The 24,121-nt window shown below is 39.8% G+C and overlaps 1 protein-coding gene across 3 annotated transcripts in view; it reads left to right on the forward strand.

The window, feature by feature from the left end:
* dpf1 (D4, zinc and double PHD fingers family 1) overlaps positions 1-24,121 on the forward strand; it is a 90,671-nt gene that overhangs the window by 42,968 nt on the left and 23,582 nt on the right. The window lies entirely within an intron of this gene.

Genomic DNA, 24,121 nt, shown 5'->3' on the forward strand with positions numbered 1-24,121 from the left:
AATGCAAAGACACTGTAAATAAAAGGGTACAGCGCAACTTACTCGTGAACCGGGTCTCTCAGAAGCATTTCCTCATCTTCTTCCAGATTTTTCGACTTCTCCGTCACTGGTCTGCCAAATTTCCTCCAAAGCTTCCCAAACAGTAATTTTCTTCTTTTGTGCCATTATTATATTTGATGATCACAAGGAAAAGCAAGCAACACCAAAAAGATTCACAAACAAGCAGAGTGTAAAGCGATCTGAGTTTAATACAGCCTGTCTTACAAACGGAAATTGCGTCACCAGAAATGGTCAGACTATAACCCTAGACTTCTTGTTGGAAAGGTAAGAGTCTCTAGTTTCCAACGATAACAGCCATGAAGGGGCGGGACAAACAATGGATGCGCGCTGTTGCATATTTCTGGCAGAATCTGACATCTTTAAATCTCATTTTGTTTGTTCACACCACAGTTAAACAAAAAGTGTTTGTGAAAAAAATATTTTGCGACTTAGACACTTTAAAGCCCCCTCTTGAAAGGCACGTGGGTGAAAAAAGACGTGACCATGTTTGGCCCATATCTAGAAATAGCTCAAAATGCTCACCTGTCTGCTTGACCTGATCTTTGGCCGATCAGGTTAATTAAGTTAATCCATTTTGTGGGGAAGAACCTGACTAGCTGTGCAGAGTCCTGACCTCAGCCTGACAGAACACCTTTAAAGTGAATTGGAATTGAGACAATTAGCCAGGTCTTTTCATCCAACATCAGTGTCTGACCTCACAAATGCTCTTCCAGAAGAACCGTCAGATATTTACTTATCTGGCTGTTGTAACTGTTGTAGCTGGGAATGTTCGACACCATATCAAAGTTTTTGCAATAAAAACAGGATAACACTAATATTTATGTGTTTGTAAACCAAGTGGCCCAATAGTTTTAGTAATATAGCGTATATTACCTCACACAGTGTAAGGGATATGCTTATGTCCCAATTAATTTAGTAGGTTTATACCCACTGTGTCATTTCAGGGATCGGGGCAGTTAACAAGCATTTTATTTTCTTTTACAGAAAAAAAAAATACCTCACTTTGATCTCTAATCCAATCGACAGAGGACATGTTTTATAAAAGGTTCAATTTCGGGGGAAAAAAAAACCCTGAATGTGTTTTAAGATTTATAAAGATCCTCACGCTCAGCACAACCTTCAGAAGTTTAATGCACTCTCCTCCTTCCACTAATGCCTTCACACTAGAGCCGTACTCCCCCAGCCTCTGAAGCTAACACATTCACGCTGATATATGCAGATCGCTACACAACTTGGGGATAAACGCCTTGCCTGAGAGGAAGTCGGAATCAAACCCACGACTTTCCGATTGCAAGACGATTACTCTTAACTGAATGAGCCTTGCATGCTATATGACCCCAGACCTATTGCAGGGTATGCTTATCTCTTAATATATTTTCATGCATTGTGGCATTTTGAGCTTATTTTTATAAAGGTAATTAAAAAAAAACTATCTTATCTTTTCTTTCTATTTCATATATTCTTTACTTCTTATCCACTGCAGCAGAAAAATCGCTTCTGCCATTTTTTTGGTCCAATTAAAGGAATTATCGGCTTGGATATGAACGTACGATATGCTCTTCTCCCTTGGCAGGTCTTGGATTGTGTACGCAAGTTTGTGTCAGCGTGGACTTGAGGTGCTGCTGAGGAAATGAAGCTGTGTAGCAGAATTATTAGTCTACACTAATGCAAAATTGATTTTCAGCAGTGCAGGATTTCAGGGGACATGTTTTTATGTGGGTTAAACATTTCTTTTTCTTCTTCATCCATTTACTTAAAAGATTAGCGGCTGATTGCGTACACCTTTCAGAGGCGACGCCAATGTTGTGTCATTGCAGTAGCCTCAATGAGCTGTGAAATTTATGCAGAAAATGTTAAAATCGCACTCTTGCCTACTCATGTGACAGCATGGAGGATACTAAAAGAACACCTCCTAAATTCTGGATTAGGAATGTCTCAATTTTGTCTTTGAAGGAATGTTCATATGCACTTATGGTGAAATAAAAAAAAAAATACCTTTAAATTTTGGTGAAACCCGCACACAGCAGCCATAGCAGGGTAGCTGCTCTCCGGTGTCGGAGTTATAAGACACAGGGACATCTCAGTTGGAAATCAGGGATGCTGCAATCAAATGGTCCGCTGCCGAGTGCTACTCCGGGGTATTAAAGGGGAGATGAGTCTGTCTCCGATCAGCAGGAGGTATTTCAATGAACAAGCCTGAGAAAATGTGTGCCGTTGTTCTGATCTGTGCGGTTCTGCACAATATTGTACTGGACAGTCAGGTTTAATTTGATGCTCTGATATGTAATAAACTGACAGGGCCTTATCCATCACTGCTAAAGTGCGACTAATAAATACTTTTGGTTGGCAGGTATACTGTTAAAATAAGACAGAGTATTTACATAGCTGTTATTTTTGTACTAATCTAGGTTTCAGGTTCTCTCTTAGCATACGATGCTGTTACTTTAGCATCGGAAAGAAATGCTGTTTTTTTATACTTGCAAGTACTAATTGAAACTGTGAATACATGGTGACATGGATGGTATGTAAATAATAACGATTCACTGATTAAAACTTTATGGCTGGTTTCTGATCTCCTTTTTTTGTAAAGCCTTTAACTGTCAATACTGATTTTAGTCGAATCAGGTTTCTCTTTCAGAGCTATCACTTCCTGAGCCATACTGTTAAAACCTGATAGTTACATAAACTGTATATGGGACACATAAACTTCTTTTTCAAACTCTGGCATTAGATTAGACTCAGCATTTGCTGTTTCAAGTCAGTTTGGATTACCAAAATTATATGTATTAAGACATTAATAAACATTAATAAACATAACTTTACATTTCCCTAGTATTTGACTCTAAATGTGACTCCAAACATTTACTTTGTTGTCATGAGGTCATTTTGTTACTAATTTTGCTGAAGTTTATTTTCCACTGTCCATTTGTGCTTTAGGTTGAACTTTCTGGCTGATGTCTAGAGCTGTTGTTTCATTATTTCCACATGATGTTTCTTCCTGCCGTCTATTTTGTGAAGTGCACCAGTCTCTCCTGCAGCCACCTCCTGTAGTTCACAGTTTGCATGTTTTTGTTTTTCCAGGCTTGCAAGCTTCCCTCTATTTTCTTCAAATGTTTTAATGACCAAACTCTCAAAGCGAAAGTTTCATTACATTAAAGGACACATTTCCAAAAACGAAGATCTTTGCTCCTGAGTGCATTTCCAAACTGTCTTTCGCTTTTGGATTGATAACTTCTTCCTGTTTCAGCCTGTTGGTAAGACACTATCTTACCAAGTTCAGCAACTCAGGATTCATTAAATTGAAATGCTGTCAATTAAACTATCAGACTATTAGAAAGTCATGTCAATTTTGGCTTTTCTGAATTGTTTGGAGGAATAATAATCTTGTGTTTGTGAACTTCTGACTCTCAGGAAAGCAGAAAAAAGTCCATAAATCTCTCTCTAATTATTCTGGCAATCAAATTAGAATGATTTCGGTAATACTAGCTTAAAAAAAACTGTAAAAATTGGTCTGATTTAGCGATAATAAAAAATAGAAACGTATGGGTGTTTTCATTCAGTAATTATTCAACTTTGACTGTGCGAGCATTCAAAGTATATTTCTTCTAGCCTTCCTGAGGGTTATTAATTATTTACATCAGGGGCAGAGAGGATGGCATGCTTCTGTTGGAAGGAGAAGTTGATATAAAACAGGGCTGCCAACTTCACCAAATCCAGTAAAATCAAAAATACACAGAAATTAAAGTTCAAAATATCAAAACAGTGCAACTTTGCTGTACACTGTTCTGCCTTCCCGCTACATCTCCTAGAAGTCTTGATATGTCGCAGAAAATATAGTTTCCTTGTGAATAGCTTGTTATATCTTTGTCCTTATCTGACCTCAGTTTGAAGCACCTAACCAATACTGAATATATATATATATATATATATATATATATATATATATATATATATATATATATATATATATATATATATATATATATATATATATATATATATATATATATATATATAGAGAGAGAGAGAGAATTATAAATGGCCAATAATTCTTTCTACACTGGGACTGGCCAGAATAAAACCTGGTCTCATGTGGAGCTTAACTATTATCTACTTATCTATTATTATTTCTATGTCAACATCTAGTATATGACAAATAAGGCCTAAATATAATAAATTAACTACCAAAAGTCGTCATTAAAAGGATCTCCAAGTCTTTTAGATATTTTTATTATGTTTTAATAAAAGGTCTGGGCCTGGGTTTTGTTTTTATGTAAAGCAAGAAGGGCTGCGCTACATCCGGAAGAGCTTGCAAAGTCAAATATGATTACCTTAACAGCCAAAGCAAAGACTTATTGATTCAATACACACTTTTTATCCACGCTCCGACAGTATATTTGTTTTGAACTTTTCACATACTCCGACATTCCCTCTGAGCTTTTGATTGGTTAATTGTTGCTGCTGCTGCACGGCGCCAGAGAGAGGAAGGGGAGAAATGGCTGTTGCCTAGCAATCTGGTTGCCATAGATACCGCCAGGGCTCCCTCCTAAAGAGTACACAGCTATGTACATTGAAAAGAGCGAAAGATGGAGAGAAAGGGGAGGAACAGGAGGAGGAGAGGGGCAAGGGAGGAGAGTTATGGAAAGATCAGAAATAGTGAGGATTTGAGAGAAGAAATAAAGAAAAGCAGAATCTGAGAAGTTCAAGTGAAGAGAACAGCGGAGAGACACTCAGAGGAGTTCATTAAAAATAACATAAAGAATGGGAGGAGTGAGAGAAAGCAGACAAAGAGGGAAGCAGAGTGAGGCACACAGAGTTGAGGACCAGGAAAAGAAAAATCTCTTCATGATTCATCATATAGATCCCCCCTGACACTCTGGCTGGTGAAGGCATCGTAATATTGGAGTCTGCTTCATTTGGCATTCTGTCTCAAGATGTGGTGCTGTGGCTTGCCGGCTGGTTGTTCTGCGGTCCCTCTGTTGTCTTGGCCATGTTTGGAAAAGCCCCAGCTCCCACAGCCACACCACACCACCCTCAGACCTAATCTATCCTTACTTTCCATCAGTTCTTCTTTTTTTTGTCTTTATTTTTCTCTGTGATTGAAAGAAGCAGCAATTTAAACATTTCCAGAGAAGAATCAACACTACCTAGGTTACAGGTCACAATATTTCTGCTGCAACACAAAGAAAGTGGTCTGGTTGAGATTTTTTTGTGTGTGCGTGACCGTGGAACATTTATTTGTTTCTACCTGGGAAACTTACCAAACCTTGTTCAGGAACTGCGTCCACTTTGCATTGAAAGTCTGCAGAATAAAGATCTGAATGGAAGCAACACAAAGAAACCTGTTCCACCGACAAAGGCTCAACATTTCTGAGCAGAATTTTCTCAAAAAATGGGACGCAGCCCCCCCCCCCCACCCCCTTTTTGTGTGTGTGTGTGTGTGTGTGTGTGTGTGTGTGTGTGTGTGTGTGTGAAATTCTCCCCTTTTATGCACTCCGCTTTGTCCCAAGTGGTAATTTCTGACATTTCCACATGATGGTGCAGGGCCGACACGCTGTACAGTGGACCATGAGAGGCTGGGCACAATTCAAACAGGATTTCACAGTCACATTCCCAGCCGGCTCTCTCCCCTGGAACCAAATAGGATTAATAATTTGCATTTTAACTCTTTATCGACGGGGACACTGGTCTGTGCTGGCTAAGTGGCTCTTTCTGAGAGTTTGCAAATGTGAGCACATTTGCACAAAATAATCACATACACACACGCACACACACGCACACACTCACAGAGTCACACTGTAAGCTCGTCTAAGGCCGATTTCTTTACATGCATGATTTATGGGAGTGGTGGTGTGTCTGTCTGCGCACGCGTCATTTATTTGCATGTGTGTCTGTTTACTATATGTGCACACATTAGAAGGCTGCAGAACCCGATAGATAGACTGCATGTGTGTGTGTGTGTGTTTGTTTGTGTGTGTTTGTTGTCTTGGGTCAGTGTGATTACAGTGGAGCCATATATCAAGTTTTACTATGCACCAAAACAGCCTCCGTCCTCTTTGCTTTGCAATGTCATCTCGGCACACGGACTCACGTTGCACACACACACACACAAACGCACACATCCAGGCCCATATTGCACTGAGAGTTACGCAAGCTGCTGAGTGGACACGAGTGGAGGCACTACTTGTGTCTTTGTGCTGTGCACGTGAAAGGGTGAAGGTTGGGTTGGGTGTGGTGAAGACGGAGATGGGGTACAAAAGGGAGCAGGTTTTAGGGAGAAACGGAGGACGGGTATGGGGGGGGGGTGGTGGCACTGGCACGAGCATTAGTGTGACAACAGATGGATTGCAGCAAAGAGTTCCAATTTCCTCTCAGAGAGTGAAGCAGGGGCAGGCAACACAAAAATGAAAACAACAAAAAGAAGAGATGAAACATGAAAAGTGGAGGAGAAAAAATGGAGGCACAATGAAGCGTTGTGAGATGGAATCAGAAGCAGAGAGAGGAGTAGCAATAATGAGAAACTGCGAGGATGAAGACAGAGGAAGACGATGGGAGGACGACAGAAGCAGAGAGAGAGAGAGAGAGAGAGAGAGGGAAGGAAGGAAGCCAGTGACTTTTCATCTGTGACTGACGGTTTCCATCTGACTGCATCTCTGTCTCCTTGTCTGCATAAAAAACTGAAAATGTCTTCTTAAGCATTTGGGATTGTGTCAGTGTGAATGTGAAGTATGTGCTGCTGGTTTGTGCCTTATACTTTGTCCTTCTCTGCATCCGTTCATCTCTTGTCCTCTAACCAATATCTGCAACTTTATATATATATATATATATATATATATATATATATATATATATATATACCTTTTTGTTGCAATCAATGTATACTTCTGTGCCAATACTATATATATATATATATATATATATATATATATATATATATATATATAGTATTGTAATGTGTGTGTGTTTGTGTGGCTGCAGACGGGTTACAGGGCTCTTGTGCATCATGTTAAAAGGAACGAGCAATGGGAGGGGGTGGGGGGTGGGACTGAAGCAAAAGTGGACAGCCAAAGTTATTATGCAAAGGCATCGCTGTAAATCTCTGTGTGTGCACGTGTGCTCCTTACTGTACGTGTGGGATTTTGGCCATGCATGTGTGTGCTCTCATTGTGCCTGCGTGCGTTACCCCTCAGAGGCTTTCCTCATTAAGCAGCGAGGCGACAGGAGTGCAGAGTGTGTGTTTTCACACGCTGCTGCTTCGATACAACATGGAGACACTTTTTTCCTGCTTCCTTTCCTTCTCCCTTGTTAGTTTCCTCGTCTTCTTCCAGCTCCCTTTCCTTATACTCAGACCCTACCTCCTGCCTTTTTTTTTTACCTCTTACTCCTCATCCTCATTTCTTCCTCCCATCTACACCTGCCAAACCGAACGCCCAGTGGCCTTGAGTCTAAAGAACAGCTACAACAAAATGGCCACAATCTGTAATGACTTTGCTTACTTTTGGATAATTGCAGAGTACCAAAAAAAAAAAAAAAATGAAAGAAAAAACAAACAAACAAACATAAAAACCAAATCAGCAAGATTAAAATACTCCGTTCAGGTAACAAATGCCATTCAAATGTTATGCACTGTAGGTAAAATCAAGCAGCAGATATAGGGATGGCGAAAAAAAGAGATGAAGATAAGACAAAAATGCAATTTAGGAGACAAACACTGAAACATCAATGCATGCACGAAGAAAAGTGGAGGCAAATATTTCTCAGTGCTACACAGCAATTTGATGGGAAAGTCGTGAGTAAGACAGGAAGAGAGACCCGTTAGCAACACATTCGCTTTGAGAAAAATTCAAAGTAAAATCTTTGACGCACAAGATAAACGGTACACAATTTCCATCCAGGTTCGTCCCCATGTCGGCCTGTCCCTGAAAACACACAGCTCAATAATGAATTAATAAAAATAAAATAAATATTTATTTTTTTTTAAATAAAATGAAAATAAATTATTAGTAAAACTCTATCAAGAAACTGTGTACTTACTCGTGGGCGGAGCTCAGAAGTACAGAAAAAGATATACAGCAGTCTTCTTTGAGCTTGTTGCAGCAGCAACTGCAGCTTTAAAGAAGCCCTGCTTCTTTATGCTGGTGGAACTTCCTGAATTTGCGGTACATACTCTTGCGTGAATACTCGATCTTGCGAGTCTGGTGGTCCGTAAAGCAACCGTCTCCGCAGCCAGTAGGTCAGGAAATAAATATGCATGGATCTGTCCGTTGGATCGGATGCTTGGGTGTGTCTCGGCTTTAATACTGTAGGATAAATTAAGCACAATTAAACCTACTGAATACACAACATTTTAATGCCAAAAATTGCGTAAAGTGAGTAATTTCTAAAGTTTACAAAAGAATAATCCTTAACTTGGATACTAACACCCCTTTGACATCATTGTTTTAATAGCATAGGGGGACTTTGCCACACAGTTGACACTGTAGTAAACACAGTTTGATCAATGGATAAAGCAGCTGCCATGGATTTCTTTGGCACACCACATGGCATCTATAGTGTACATATGGACCACTGGTACAGAACTGACACAAATGTGACACATGTTGCAGCACAGACCCAATAATGGCATAATTAAATCTCTCACAGTGCTGTGCTGTCTGCACTGATTCACTCACCATGGATGTTGGATGCTTGAAACTGAAAGTAAAAATCGGGCTATGACCAATTATGTTGTTAACAGGGCTAAATATTATCAGACCATATGGGGATGCCGAGATTTTATTCCCAGGTAGTAAGTTGATCTGTCAATATAAAATGTTTTATATACATAAATGAGACAGTGTGCTATGTTCTGACACAGCAGAACATTGTGAATTCCACACCATTGATCCAAAAATGCATCCTGTTGAGAACAAGAGCGCATGAAAAGCAACACGCTACTTCAAAGATGTGACAGGACTTGATGTTCCCCTTATTTAGGAAACACGTTTTTTAATATGCCAACATACAGAAGATAGATGTTAACCACCCTGTAACCATGCATAGATAAGCAGCTGTAGACAATGGAAGGATGCTTGGGAAATTGAATGATTAATAAGACTGAAATGAAGAGTATCTGTAAACATTAACTTTCAAGTCTTCTTCTTTAGATCTAGTTTTTGACTGGATGTTCCTATCATATCCATATGCTCTGATCAAAGCCGTTCCATGGAAACTCTAGCTATATGTCGACTGTGGCTATGGGTGAACATCCATCCCATTCTAAAATACTTTCACACCTTCCAACAGGTTTTCATCTAGAATTAATTTGTATCCATCTCCATCCATTCTCCCATCAAGTCTGACCACATTCTAAGTCCCCGCTGAAGAAGGGTTTACATTTGGTCTTCTCTGACCCCTGGCAAGGCAAGGCAAGGCAAGGCAAGGCAAGACAAGGCAAGGCAAGGCAAGGCAAGGCAAGGCAAGGCAAGGCAAGGCAAGGCAGTTTTTTTTATATAGCACTTTTCAATAACAAGACAATTCAGATTGCTGTGCATGAACAGAAAACATTCTAGACACAAAAAAGACAAAGGAATAAAGTAAATCCTTGAATAGGCTTCTTTCATACATTAACAAACATACAGAAAGACTTAATTGCATCTTCTGCACTCTTTCTCCCACATGGATTGAGGCAAACTCACAAACAGGACTTTCCTCCGTGAAGGGCATCTGTTGTGGAGAGGAGGAAGGGGCTGATCCGCAGCATCATGTGTTGATACGGATTTAATGTGAGGACATAAATGCATTCTAACATTCATTTTGATTGTTTCAAATAAGCATATTTTGAAAGGTGGTCTTTAGACTGTATAAGTCCTGTGTCGTAAATTTAGACCAGATTTAATATTTCTTAAATTCCTCTTTTAAGAACTCCCATAATTTCCTCTTGACCTTATGCCATTTTAATACTATATCAGAGAGGCGTTTGAGGAGCAGAAAATGTGTGTTATTTTCAACAAATTTAGGATTAATTTCTGGGGTTAACAATACTGACACCAGATAATAACTTCTTTGCGTTTCTCGTGCACTCTTCTTATTGCCCTGCAGTTTTGCTCTGACTCCCTTTCATTGATTTACTAGAACAGTATTAGCTGCACGATTCAAAAATAAACCTGTTGTACCATAGAGTGAGAGAATAAAGTCTTCACACTAACGATATTGGATCATTTTGGGTGTTTTAAAGGCAATCAAGACGGATTTACCTAAACTTGACGTCTTCAAAACATGAAATTTGGTCAGACAGGGGGGAAACAAGTGCTCCTCTAAGCTAAATTTGTAAAGACTTTGCTTAAAGGAAGATTCTGCTCTGTGCCGTAAAGCATAGATTAGAGTAATAGTAATTTGAAAAAAGAGAAAACACTTGCGTTTGATACAAGTGATGAGACGAGCGAATGAAAAAGGGAATGTGGGAGCTCGAAAGCAAAATAACAACAGATTGTAATGAAGGAGCAGCACAGAGGAGGAAAAGAGAAGAAAATGAGACCGAGTCGGGGGGAGAAAGGCGGGTAAGGAAAAGGGTTGGTGTTGTTGGGGGGGGGGGAGAGGGGCCATTTGAGAATTCATCTCTTGCTGGATAATTCCCAGGAGGATCTCTCTCCAACACTTGAAAGCTGTGAAGTGTGCGGTTCTGCTCGTACTCCTCCTGGTAATTGGAAGAGGAGAGGAGGGGAGGGAGAGAGAGAGAGGAGAGGATGGTCAGGTAAAGGAGGAGAACAATTTGGGGGTGGGGGTAAAGAAGGAAGGGATTGTCAGGAGAAAAAGGTGGAATAAAAAAGGGTACAGCTGCGGCTCTTTCCTTTCCTTTGGGTGTCTTAATTTATTTTTTCTACTTGCAGTGTACATCTTTTTTTTTTTTTTTTGCTCCTGGTTTCCACTCCTCTATATTGTCTTCCCTCTGTCTTTGGCAGTGCTGGCGTGTCTGTGGTTGCAGGCGGCTTCTGAAACATGGCCACAAGCGTTTAATCATTGATGGGAGTTTTTTTTCCCCCCTTTTGTGCAGGCAGGCCAGCGGGCAGTCCCGACTCACGTACATCAGGACCTGCTGATTCACTCTCTAGGGGCCTTGAAAGCACGCACACATGGAGTGAGGCAAAGCAAACAAAGATACACACAGACAGATAAAACAGAAAGAAAGCAGACAGAATATGTTAAGGATGTGTGTGCGCGTGCGTGCGCATGTGTGCGTGTTCTTGTACTTGCAGCTGAGTGAGAAAATGTTTTGCCCATTTTACTAGTAAAGTGAGGACCAAGAAAAGTGAGGCCCTCAATTTTTTGGTCCATACCTTTTTTAGGGCTAGGTGTTAGGGTTACGACTAGGGTGTCAATTAGGTGTAGGGTTAGGGTTAGTGTTTAAAATTAATGAAAGTCAATGGAAGTCAAGACACGGTCATCAGTATGTATTTAAAAGAAGCATGTGAGTGTCTCTCTGTTTTATCCCGCCAGGGAATCTGAGCTCCAATCAGCAGCAATTAGTCCAAATAAAAGCAGTGAAGGCAAATACATTTATTTGACCACAAGAAGATAGAAGAGTGTTTGAGCTGGCCTTAGGCCTGCTTGCCTTGGTTCTGCAGCTTTGCGTATCCTCCTGCTACTCTCAGTAAACATCTGGTTCTGTTGGTTTACTAATAGCAAAATACACAATCCCCATGCATGGAGCATCCATCAGCATTTCTCCAGCTTCATCTGTGTTTGAGCCCAGATTAAAATTCAAATGAATGGGCTTTAGCCATGCCAGTTTTGCAGCAGGAGCTATTATTTTGTCAGAGTATTTGGCCCTGGAAGAAGTGGTTCCATGTTAGTTAATTTTATAAGATGTGTGTTTCACAAAAGGCATTTCTCAGTGATTTCAGTCATATTGAGGCCAATTGTTTTTTTGAATGCATCAGCTTGAGGGAATATCCCGCATTTCAATGCAAAATTAAACTGGTTGGTTTGTCTAATTAGCTGGTTTACCTGATGTACATCGTTTAATATAGAGTGCGGTAAGGCGTACAATTACAATGGCTTCCTCCCCTAGCCTTCCATCAGCTTCTCCATCTCTGTCTAAGTCTCCCTCTCTCATGCTCTTTGTGTCTGATGTTTAGTTATTCCTTTGCCTCCTTTAGTGAAAACAGTATATGTAATAAATGTAGTGTTTTTGTAGCTTTGGAGAAGACGGTATCAGAATTGGAGACCCGGCTCCGTGTTGTTGAAAAACCAGCAGATAAAAAATAACCCTTAGCTAGCGTGGAGCCACAGAGATTAGCTTCACGTAGTGGTCCTCCAGCAGCACCCGAGCAGCCGGGTAACCAGGCCGGCTGCGTGACAATACGCAGGAAGCATAGCTCTAGATTCCAGCACCAAGGTCACCACCAACCCGTCTGCATTTCTAACAGATTTTTCCCACTCAGCGACATACCCGCTCAGAAGCCAACTCTGATAAATGGCAGCTCCATAGTCAGAAATGTGGCTTTAGAGACACCAGGGACCATAGTCAAATGCCTGCCAGGACCCACCCATTATCCTATTGAGACGGTGTCTTTCCCACGGCCAAAATGAAACAGATTAAAAACGGATCTAAAAGGAGCAAATCATAAAAATCTAAAATCAGTATGACCCTACTTGAATCAAAAAAATAAAACAAATGTGGTTTATTAAATATAATGTGCTGTGGCGTCTCTGCATTTGGGGCCAGAGAGGCCTGGCCCCACCAGATGTCGCTGTGGTTCTCCATGTTCACAATAATCAGTGGGACAGGATCATTCTTTATAGAGCAATATTGTAAAACAGACCGATTCCTTTACACATTCTGTTATAAACATTTGTGTCTATATATCTATGTCTGCCAGAAAAACTGACAAGCTCAGTAACCTTGATCTCTGGGCTGGCCCACCAACGTTTCTTTTATTAATGAACATCTGAAATTGCAGCGCGCATGCCCAACACGCTCTCAGTAGACAGCCGTGGGGCACAAATCCCTTGGCCCCAAGCTCGGATCGTCCGATGAAAATACTTGAATTGCACATGTTACGTTTACATTCTGCCGGATAGTGTGCGACTACCCAGACAAGGCAAGGCAGATTTTTTTGTATAGCACATTTCCGTACAAGGACAATGCAAAGTGCTTTACATGATTAAAACATTGGAAAATAAAAACAGAATAAAATAAAATATATTTTATCCAGGGGAGACGGATCATCTACTATTACCTTCGAACATAGAAAGGATTCCTGAATCAATGTATACTTCTGTGCCATTTTGTGACTGTTCATACTGAGCCTGGTTCTGCTGGAGGTTTTCCTCCCTGTTAAAGGGGAGTTTTTCTTTCCACTGTCGCTACATGCATGCTCAGTATGAGGGATTGCTGCAAAGCCATCAACAATGCAGACGACTGTCCCTGTGGCTCTACGCTCTTTCAGGAGGAGTGAATGCTGCTTGTCAAGATTTGATGCAATCTGCTGGATTTCCTTAGATAGGAAACCTTTTGACCAATCTGTATAATTTGATTGAATTTGACTTTGTAAAGTGACTTGAGATGACATGTGTTGTAAAATTGGCGCTATATAAATAAAATTGAGTTGAATTGAATCGAAAAGTAGCAAATAGTAAAAATGCAGGTTGAAAACAATCACTAAAATTAGTATTTCAAACCAAAACAAGCAGCTGGAAAATCATGTGCAATTGAATATTGCGTGACACCAGCCCACTCCTACACATCACACATGTATAAAAACACTGCAACAACAATCCATCAAGAATCAAGAATCTTTTATTGTCACCATGTGTTACCATGGTGAAATTTCCTTTGACGCATACACCGGCTTAGGGTGTACACAGATAACATGACACACAGGCACAACAGACTTAGCATTTACAGGAGCTTTTTTTTTTACGTTAAAGCATGCAAGTTTGTATCCATGCTTTTAACAATGCATTTATAATAAACTTTACTCCCATGGTGTTGTTAAATATACGCCCAAAATAATGAACTTAAGTTTCATGGTACATTTTATATTTCTATCAAGTCCTGCAACCAAACACTCACTTTGTAATACAGTGACTTTTTTCATCAATCCCAAGGCAGACCTATCCTCATCAGACCCCATCAAACTGGCCCTCCACTCAAAGAGTGAAACCCATCCTTAAGCAGCAGCTTCAGCCTTAATACATTTGATGTTGTTCATGGACGCCAACAACATCCAAACTAAATATATCAGCCTGTTTAATGTTAGGTCTTGAGTGTTATAAAAGGAGTTGCCATGGCTGTGAGTGAATTTAATAGATGTCTGTGACACTCAGTGAAATAGCTTTCAGCTACATGTTGCTGCAAATATGTCTGATGTACAAGATGAGAAGCCATTTGCCTTAAGATCTCCCCAAAATGTTATATCTCATGAAAGTACCTTGTAAAGGTATGCATTCATTCATACAATACAATACAACACGGACTTTAAAAACAGCACTGTTGGCCAAAGTGCTGTGCACTAAAAACTAGTAAAATACAGAAATCCATTTATTCATTCATTCATTCATTCATTAATTCATAACTTAAAAAAAACAGAAATGTTACTGTTTCATTTTGATTTTATGTAATCAGACACTTAGATCACACAACTAATTAAGTTGTGTGCGTATGCGTGTGTATGGGCATGTAAAGCTATCGTTAAATGTCTTCACATTGGGTTAGGTTTAGGGTTAGGGCATAGAAAATGAATGGAATCTATGCAATGTCCTCACAACTCTCTCTCTCTCTCTCTCTCTCTCTCTCTCTCTCTCTCTCTCTCTCTCTCTCTCTCTCTCTCTCTCTCTATATATCTATATATATATATATATATATATATATATATATATATATATATATATATATATATATATATATATATATATACACCAATGCGTGTGTGCACGTGTTGGATTGATCCAGAGCCAAATGGGCCAAGGGTTGAACCATTTTAACGGATATCAAGATTGTAAGTGAATCAAACCACACTACAACAGTAGGCAATAGGTTCTAAAATGCGACAAGAAGTAAGCAACCATAATTTTAAAAACCCATAAGTGTTAATTTCACTATACATTAGCATATTTATCCTAACAGAGTTAGTTATATTTTGTAACACTCAAACACAGATGAACTTTTAGTTTTTGAAACTACTTAAATCGGTTTTGTTTATTAATAAATATATATGCGAGATATACATTGTTGTTACATACTCAAGATGAAATTTTCAAACATTTTTAAGTAAAAAGACCATGAATATTATCTGGCATTTAAGCTGCACCAACAATGATAAACTGTCTAAATCCTGTTACGCCCATCAATTTTGCACAGTCCTCCTCTTTGGTTTGTTGCTCTCAAGAATACCTTTTTGTTGCAAAGAGGCAAAGGTTGAAGCTGTTCAGCGTCTCTCACTTTCAAATTCTGTTGTCCAGGATTATCTGAGGTCTTCTGAAACAGCTAAGACAGAGGGGAAAACATAGACGCCTACTTTATCAGTGAATATTTTAATTTTATTTCACAGAAGATATACGGCTAGCTAATAATTGCATTTCTGTTTATATCATTAACACCACAGCCAGTCATTTTTTTAAGTTCACAGTCTTGTTAAATCTCAGTGGTTTGTCGTAAGAAGATGAAGCATGTCATCTTCTTACGACTGATCCTAGAAATGCCTATTTGTTTTTTTAGGGTTTCTGTTGGTAACAGTTCCTCCACACACAGTTTAAAATGTACCCATCCATCTGCTTCTGTCGTTGTTAGTTTTTTTTTTTTTTTCAAAATGCTCCAGGATCTTTACTTGATCCTCATTTGTAGCGGGATGCATTTGGCCCTTCACCTTGTACTGTTCAGTAAGACTCAGCCTCATTGGCAACATGTCCGATGTACAGCCCCCAAAACCCTGAGATAGTTGTCAGGTGTGGTGCAGAGATAGTAATGCCCACCCCCTGAATGAGCATAGATAAAGGAGCATAGAGATCGGATGGATTGAATATTTGTTGTCATAATTCTTTTTTCATAGATGTTATTTTTAATGAGCTTTTATTTAGTATATAATTTGTTTCTGCACATTGCTGATGTTACAACATGCATTCAAATGAAGGCCGCAAGCCGTTAACACATTGGCCTGTTAATAAAGTTCATTTCTCAGTACTGTCGCTGGAGTCCTCACTTTGACTTTCAGGCAAGAAAACTTGTCCATCTGCCCCCCAGATGGAACATCACCCTGGGTGTTGAGCAGCAGCTCAGATGGACCACAGGTTTCTGGTTCCCACATGTATGCCTTTTTTCACCAGGCCAATAGTTGAATGCTGAAATGTGCGTGTGTGTTCTGATAGTAAGGTTGCAGTAGCTTCTCTGTAGTTTCCACTTTGCAAGACTTTCCAAAGAGTTTAAAGACGGCAAAACTGTAGCGATTTATTTTTTCCCCACTCCCTTTTTTGTGATTGTATCACATGCTAGGCAAACAACTTGGTGCATTACCACCACCTTGTGGTAGCTCTGCTTGTGTCAGCATTGTCTGCGGCACATAAATGCCAGGACCTGGTGGAAAAAGATACCATCTTCTGAGAACCGTAACCTTATTGGGTTTTCAAATTTTTATACTTTATTTGAAAACTTCAACATGTATTGCAATTCCTAATAAAATGATTTTGGTAGTTCATAAATATTGTCCAGTGAAGATATATTGTCCCAATGTGACTATTTCATGCAGCGTACCTTTCATTTTGTTAATAAACACTTTGAACGTGGTAGTTTGTAGGCAATCTTTTTTCCTCCTTTGATCATTAAAGCCTGCTGTTGGGTGCGGTGTACAAATCGAGAGGCCACACACCTTTGAGTTTCATTGTACAGGTGACAAAAAAACAACTGTTGGGTGAGTGGTGTCATAAAGTAGTCAAATATCACAGTAACAATGCCTAAAGCATGCTAGCTAGTTTTGTTACTCTTGATTAAGTCATTCTTTTTTATTTGTCTTATTTTAACGTAGAATATACCGCATCTTTATTTTTACACTTTTTAATTTAATTACTTCATTTAATTTGGTGATTATCACCACTTAATAAATTACGTTTTCAGACCAAATACATCAGTGTGAAGTGGTCTGGATCCTCTCAGCTCTTTTTTAGTCTCTCAGTGAAGCTGTCAGCAGATGGGGAGCAAAGTGTCCGTGAATTCATTGAGTAAACGCATACTCAGTCAAACCAAATAAATATGTGTCGTTCTTACATTTTTGTTTTTACCCATTATAAAAAGCTTTTTATCTCTTCTGCTGAACACCAGGTCGGATGTATTAATGTTAAAACTTCCTTTTTGTAGCCTTTTCTTCAACGTATTTTTTATTTGATTATTTTTTTTGCTCTTGAGAAAATGGAACAGAAGGTGGAAAAAAATGCAGCCTTATCAGATTTTTATTTGCAGCACAGAAGTTGTCATGTTTGGAAAAAAATAAAATCTGTAAAGATTATGTATCTTTCTGCATTTCCACTGTATAGAAGCAATGTGGCAAATATATAATTATCAAAACTGTAGTTATTTATAAAATAAATACAAATCAATGCTTCTTACATCACTGTGTTCAGAGTTATTCACACCAGTGCAATTTAGTCTGATAGCATTACAAAAATGTTTTCGGATTCAATTCAATTTACATGGTGACAATTTAAATATGACATTTACATATGGTTTATTTATAGAGTGGCGTTTCACAACACCTCCACACAAAGGACCTTGCAATAATGATAAAAAATCAATCAAATCATACATATTCTCAGTCAATTACATCCATTCCAATTTATTCTAGTTAACAAAAATTTTTGTCAAGTTCAGTTTCTTATTCAAATTGGTTAAAAGGTTTTCTATCCAAGGAAACCCAGCAGATTGCATCAGGTCACTGATTGCAGTATTCACTCCTCCTGGATGGGCATGTGCTTTAGTGACAGTGGGCCTGCCATTGGGTCGCAGCAGACCCTCAAACCGAGCATGCATGCAGCGACAGCAGAAAGGAACCTCCAGCAGAACCTGGCTCAGCAAGAACAGCCTTTCCTGTCCGACTGGGGGGTTGAGAAGACAGCACATACAAAGAAAAAGAGCACAGTAGCACTGATCCAGGAGCACTTTCTACATGAAAGAAAAGTAAAAAGGTAATGGGAGTAGTAGCTCTTTAAGTGACCTCATCAAGGAGAGAAACACAGCTAAGTAGAAAAGCTCTGAGCCAGTGCGCCAGTGTAGTGGAGGAAAGAGAGCACATATTCATTTCATTTCATTTATTCATTTATTTACCAACAGATGTTATATAAATATTTACGTTGTACAATTAATGAGGAACAGTTTGTGAATAGGAAAACTTTGAAGCTATACAGTTTAGAATCAGGGACCCATACACTTACATCACAATACAGAGCAACATAGCAAGCTAAGAAATCAAACTTCATACCCCATCAACCATCCAACAACTCAAACTCCCATCCTACTGATAAAGAATGTTGTCATATTTAGCCACTAGTACACTTCATTACTCAAACTCTGCTTGAGAAGTTTTTTGAATAGATTAAGAGACTGAGATTCTTTAACAGTGCTGTCAGTCTCATTCCATATTTCCGGGCCTCGACATGCTACACTAAAGCTAGTGTACTTCAACTTCCACTTTTTCCCTCTTAATAGTGATTTCCCCTTGTGTTATGGTCAGGAGACGGACAAAAATCACTGGAATGAGCTGGCAGAGTCTAAGATTTAGTCTTTATACTACACTGTACATAATGCAAGCATTCTGTAAGCTATTGTACTCATTGAGCTTCAAAAGTTTGAGTCTGTAAAACAGTGTGTCAGAGAGAGCTTATAATTTGCTTACATTATCACTCATATGCCTTTCTTTACAGTAATTAAGATGTGGTTCAAATAGAGACATGTAGAAAAGAGCTTCAAGAGGAAGATAGTTTCTTAGCTTATAAAATAAACCAACATATTTAGAAAGTTTAACAATAAGACACTCAATGTGTGTTTTCAAAAACTCTTCTAAGAATATTCCAAGGAATATATTACTTTCCACTCAATTTGTATATCACCAATATTTTTCCGTTTTCAATTTGAATGAAATATAACATAATTACTCTTACTTAGGAGCAATAAGTGATATTTCACCACTAGGTGGTGCTTGAGCACCAAAACAAGATGAATGACATGCTCCGCCTCTTGCTCCACCCAGCCCCTCCTTCCCATCTCACACGTCACCTTCTATATGCATATCCTTGTAAAGTACAAAAACACAGCATAAAAGTCTCAACTTTCGGAGGAACATTTCAAGTTAAGAGTAGCTCATAACTTGATAATGCTGTCAGCAAGAGAACATTTTGATCTGCTGGGGGTGCTCTCCGCCATGTTGCTCCAAAACTGCGCTAGTCTGACGGTGGTATTTTATGCCAGGTAGGGGCTAAGCCCTGAGTGGTAGCTGTTTACATGCCCGCACACGTACGCGCGCATGTACACGCACGATCCTGCCTGGGAACGTAAACAAGAGACTGGAGTAAAACAGAAATATTGTCTTTGGTTTCTCCTATCTAAAACATTGAAATTTAGCTTATTGCTGCTTTAAAGACAACTTGTGACATTCATCATTGACTTTAGCCAATTCTTGGTTTACAAGCTTTAGTAAATTATTAAGATGTTTATGATTAATTAATAAATTGGTGTCATCAGCAAAAATTACCTTTTGAAGGACATTTGTTAAATATGCAAAGTCATTCGTGCAAAAGTCTATTTGGCACTAACATGGAGCCCTGAGGAACTTCATCCGTCCATCCATTTTATAACACGTCTATCCCTTGTGGGGTCGCAAGGGGTGCTTGTGCCTGTCTCCAATTGTCAATGGGCAAGAGGCTGGGTACACCCTGGACAGATTGCCAGTCTATTGCAGGCCCTGAGGAACTCTGCATTTAATAATAGTACACGGGGAATTACTGTTGTTGATTTGCACATATGGCTCCCCTCCAAATAAGTAGTTCATAGTACAGTTAGTGTTGGGGAGTGGTGGCCTAGTGGTTAGAGCATCGCACTTGTGTCCCAGAGGTTCTGGGTACAACTGCCACAGACTGCCACTCTGGGTCCCTGAGCAAGACCCTTAACCCTAGATTGCTCCCCAGGCGTGGCACAGTGGCAGCCCACTGCTCCCCAAGGGGATGGGTTAAGATGCAGAGAGCAAGTTTCATTGGAATGTACAGTATATTGCAATGATAATGAAGATTATTATTAGTTGTGGTAAAATCTCAGCCAGTAGCTATGTCTAGGAGAGGGAGAGAGTTAAACTATTTAACTAGTGTACCATCTAGAGAAGGATAATATTAAGTTGTTGGCAGCATTAGCTTGGCCAGTGCCCCCCAGGAAGGTGTCACAGCTAAGGCCAGACCTAGCTTTTATGAAGAATGCTGCAAAGAATTGTGGGATAGAAACAGCCTTTTTTCTTTCGCAAAGCATTGTATGGTGAATACATTACTGAAGGAGATAATAAAGGGAGCATTGGAGCTCATTTCCTCAGCATTTGGAGAATTGGAACAGCACTTATCATGGTTACTACTTTAATACTTCTGGGTCATTTCACTCGGCGAGGGACCTTCCTTAAAAATAACTTTTCGACCAGATCCTGTGTCTGCGTGTCCTGGAGAGTCGCTGCAGCTGCAAATCTGGGAGAGCATTCTGAGTTTGATTCCTGTTTGCTTTGCCCACAGCTGAGTTGACGAATGATAAAAAACTACAGTGCAAGAAAGTTTGGACAGCAACATTTTTTATTTATTTATGTTGACAAGAAACATGGGGTATCTCTGGGGGAAGCAGAGCGTATGGCAAAAAAAAAAAAAAAAAAACACCAATGGTTGCCTATCCATTAGTGTGAGTGTATACAGCAGGAATTGGTGACATGTCATAGTTTCCTAGAGACAAGCACCAGGGTGTTCATTTAGACACACAGCTGACACAAGCAGTTACTTTCAGATTATTGTAGCAGGTCTGAGAGAGGCTGAAGAGGCTACACTTTGGGACAGGGTTATGTTCAGAATAACAAATTATCCAGCAGTGAAACTCTAAAGCAAATTATGGAGATTATAGTGTGAACTAATAGAACAACGCTATGAAGGTGTACATTTCACCCTTGGAACAATCTACTAATTTTTAAGATTTGTTTGTTACAAAAGTAAAATGTAGCTTCATAAAGATGGATCTGATGGATTGCTACCGTCGGATCTAATGGACTTTTCTTTCTGCCTAGCATGACTGCGTATTCACTGACAGTATGGGGCCAACAATGGATGTTCTGCAGAAGATAAATGGTTTTTGGCATATTCTTTGTACTGAGTGTACAGTGTATTGCTAAATAATTTATGTCCCTTGAAAATGTTCAGATTTTCTCATTTTACAACTATAAAATGTCTTTTTATAGGCAAATTCTTTTGAGATTTTCCCCAATAGGTCTAGACAATGTTGTGTTTCATTGAAATAGAGGTAAAAAAAAAAAGAAAAGAAAAGGAAATGGCTTTTAATATTTCTGGAGAAAGAAATTTGTGTGGTACACATTTACTTAAAGATTAGGTGATACAATTGCTGTCAAAATAAACCGAATTTGTGAAAGGAGTCCACTTTTGTGTAATTTAATCTTTTTTTTACGTTTCCTCTCTGGCAGTGTAGTTCTAAGAATTGCTTTTTTAGTGGCAAAGAGAGTCCAACAGATTTCCTTTCACAAGTGGAGCATTACTACTTTCGCTATAGTGCTCCGCACATATACTGTACGTATATATGCAAAAAACCTTATTGGATATTATGTTAGGATTATTTCAAATTCAATGGACACCAAAACTTAAAGGTAAAAGTGAAAGATAGGAAGATGAAAAAGATCAGGCAAGATGCCACTGTGTGGCATTAACTCTGAATAAATATGTGAGAAACAGTAGAATAAAAATGTAAATCAATTATGAATAACAACATAAAAATACAAATGTAAATGCAAGAATGTCTTAAATGTTATTTAGGGATAAAATAATCCACTGAATAAATATCTGGATCAGGCTCTGAAATGTCTCTGTGTGTGTGTCTGTGAGAGAGAGAAAAGCGAAGAGGGAAGAAGAGGCTGATCTGCTCCAAACTGGTAAAAATCTGTTAAAAAGTAGTTTTTTTTTTATTTTTATAGGCTGGATATAGGGTATTCACATTGCACTGGGTTGATTCGGTGGAGTGATATTTGGGTTAGATCCACTATTAAAAGGCGGAGGAGCAAAGCTTCAGGAGCCGAGAGCAACATCGGCTGCCGAGAAAGAAGCTGTCCCCCAGCTGCCCCCACACTGCCGCCACCTGGGGTTTCCTCCATGCTGCCTCTCTCAAGCCTTCCATCTCCCACAGAAGGCGGCAGCAGCAACGGTTGCTCTGCCCTCTGCCGCACACACACACAACACTGGCTTGACCAGCGGCCGTGAAGAACAACTTTTTGAACCACACAGTCTTTATAGACAAAACTTCACAGCTTTCAGCATAGTGAATCTAGAGTTTCCCTACATAGTATTGAGTCGGCAAATCACGGACGATTTTTTTTTACACCCCTTGCTCCACTGTCGGCTGGCTGGCTGGCGCGACCCATGGCCAATCACTGACTAGCAGTCTGTTCACGTAAGAGCTCTACTCTACTCGATAACCACCATACTTTCTCCTGAGTAGAGTACGGAAAAGTGTGCGGTGTGATGTAGAGTGCAGCCCAGCGGAAAAGTCCTAGCAGTGGAGATGTCCCAGGAGAGGGGATAGCCCAAAGCCCAACCTGACAGAAAGACAAACATATAATCACAGGCACGCGTTCACATTCACACGTTCCCACCATAATGCCCACACACGCAAACGCTCATAATTACACACAAAAATACGTAGATGGTGTACACACATTTGCAGTCACGACACACAGGTCACAGGTCCAGGTACCGACAACCCAGTGGGAGATCCAGCCCCCAGACCTGGGAGGTGATCCCAATCACCAGGATGGGGGAGAGCAGACCACCTGAGCCACAAGCTGAGACCAAAGCCGAGCACTGCCCCAACCTGGGCAAACCGGGTCCATACCCCAGCCCCAAACCCCTCTCTCAATCCCAGCCTCGACGACCCAATCCATTCATCCGGAGACGGGAACAACACAATGCGGACGTGCCAACCAATCACAGCCCACTCCATGAACCCAGCTGGTCATGCCTCCCCCACACGGCATTATCCCCCCCATCATAGTTAGGTGTGAATGTGTATGTTTATCAACCAAGGTTTGTTTATTTTATTTTATTCTATTTATTTATTTTCACAACCATATATTTCATCATATTGCAATTTGTGTAATATTTTTGTCCTGTAATCGCTGGGTCGCCGGTTCGAATCGGTTCGAACACCTTCTTTGCGGTGGTTAGAGGGCCCGGTGGCACCGATTGCATGGCAGCCCTGATTCTGCCAGTCTGCCCCAGGGCAGCTGTGGCTCCAATGTAGCTCACCACCCTCAGCATGTGAATGACCGAATGAGGTGTAAAGCGCTTTGGGGTCCTCAGGACTTGACAAAGTGCCCTACAAGTACAGACCATTTATCATTTAAGTACGACTAATACAAATATTAATGTGTGTATGCGTGCTAGTGTCGTACTATGGCTGGTTGCAGCATGCACAGAACAAGCCGTGTGGTAGAGCTAATACTGTCTACTGGCTACTGTTTTAGTATTTGCAGCTGGGATAACACAGACACATTTACCCCATTAATAAGGACGATATGGATATATTTTATGAAGTGAGAAGAAATGAGAAAACAGGCAAAACAGCATAAGTTCACATCGCAGGAGTAAAGTGACTCTTTACCAATCATCAATTTTACAAAACAAATTTGTAGCATCAGGCTCAACGGCCTTTTCAAGCCTTTAAGTATCATAAAAAAACAAAATACAATCAATCGAACGGTATTTAAATTGTTATATGCTAAGCCAGTTTCTCTGCCCAGACACCACCTCTTACTGTGAATCACTTTTGGTAGTGTTCTCAGAAAATTGGAGTCCAGGA

Source organism: Fundulus heteroclitus, chromosome 18, assembly GCF_011125445.2.
Source record: "Fundulus heteroclitus isolate FHET01 chromosome 18, MU-UCD_Fhet_4.1, whole genome shotgun sequence".
Classification (NCBI taxonomy): Eukaryota; Metazoa; Chordata; class Actinopteri; order Cyprinodontiformes; family Fundulidae; genus Fundulus; species Fundulus heteroclitus.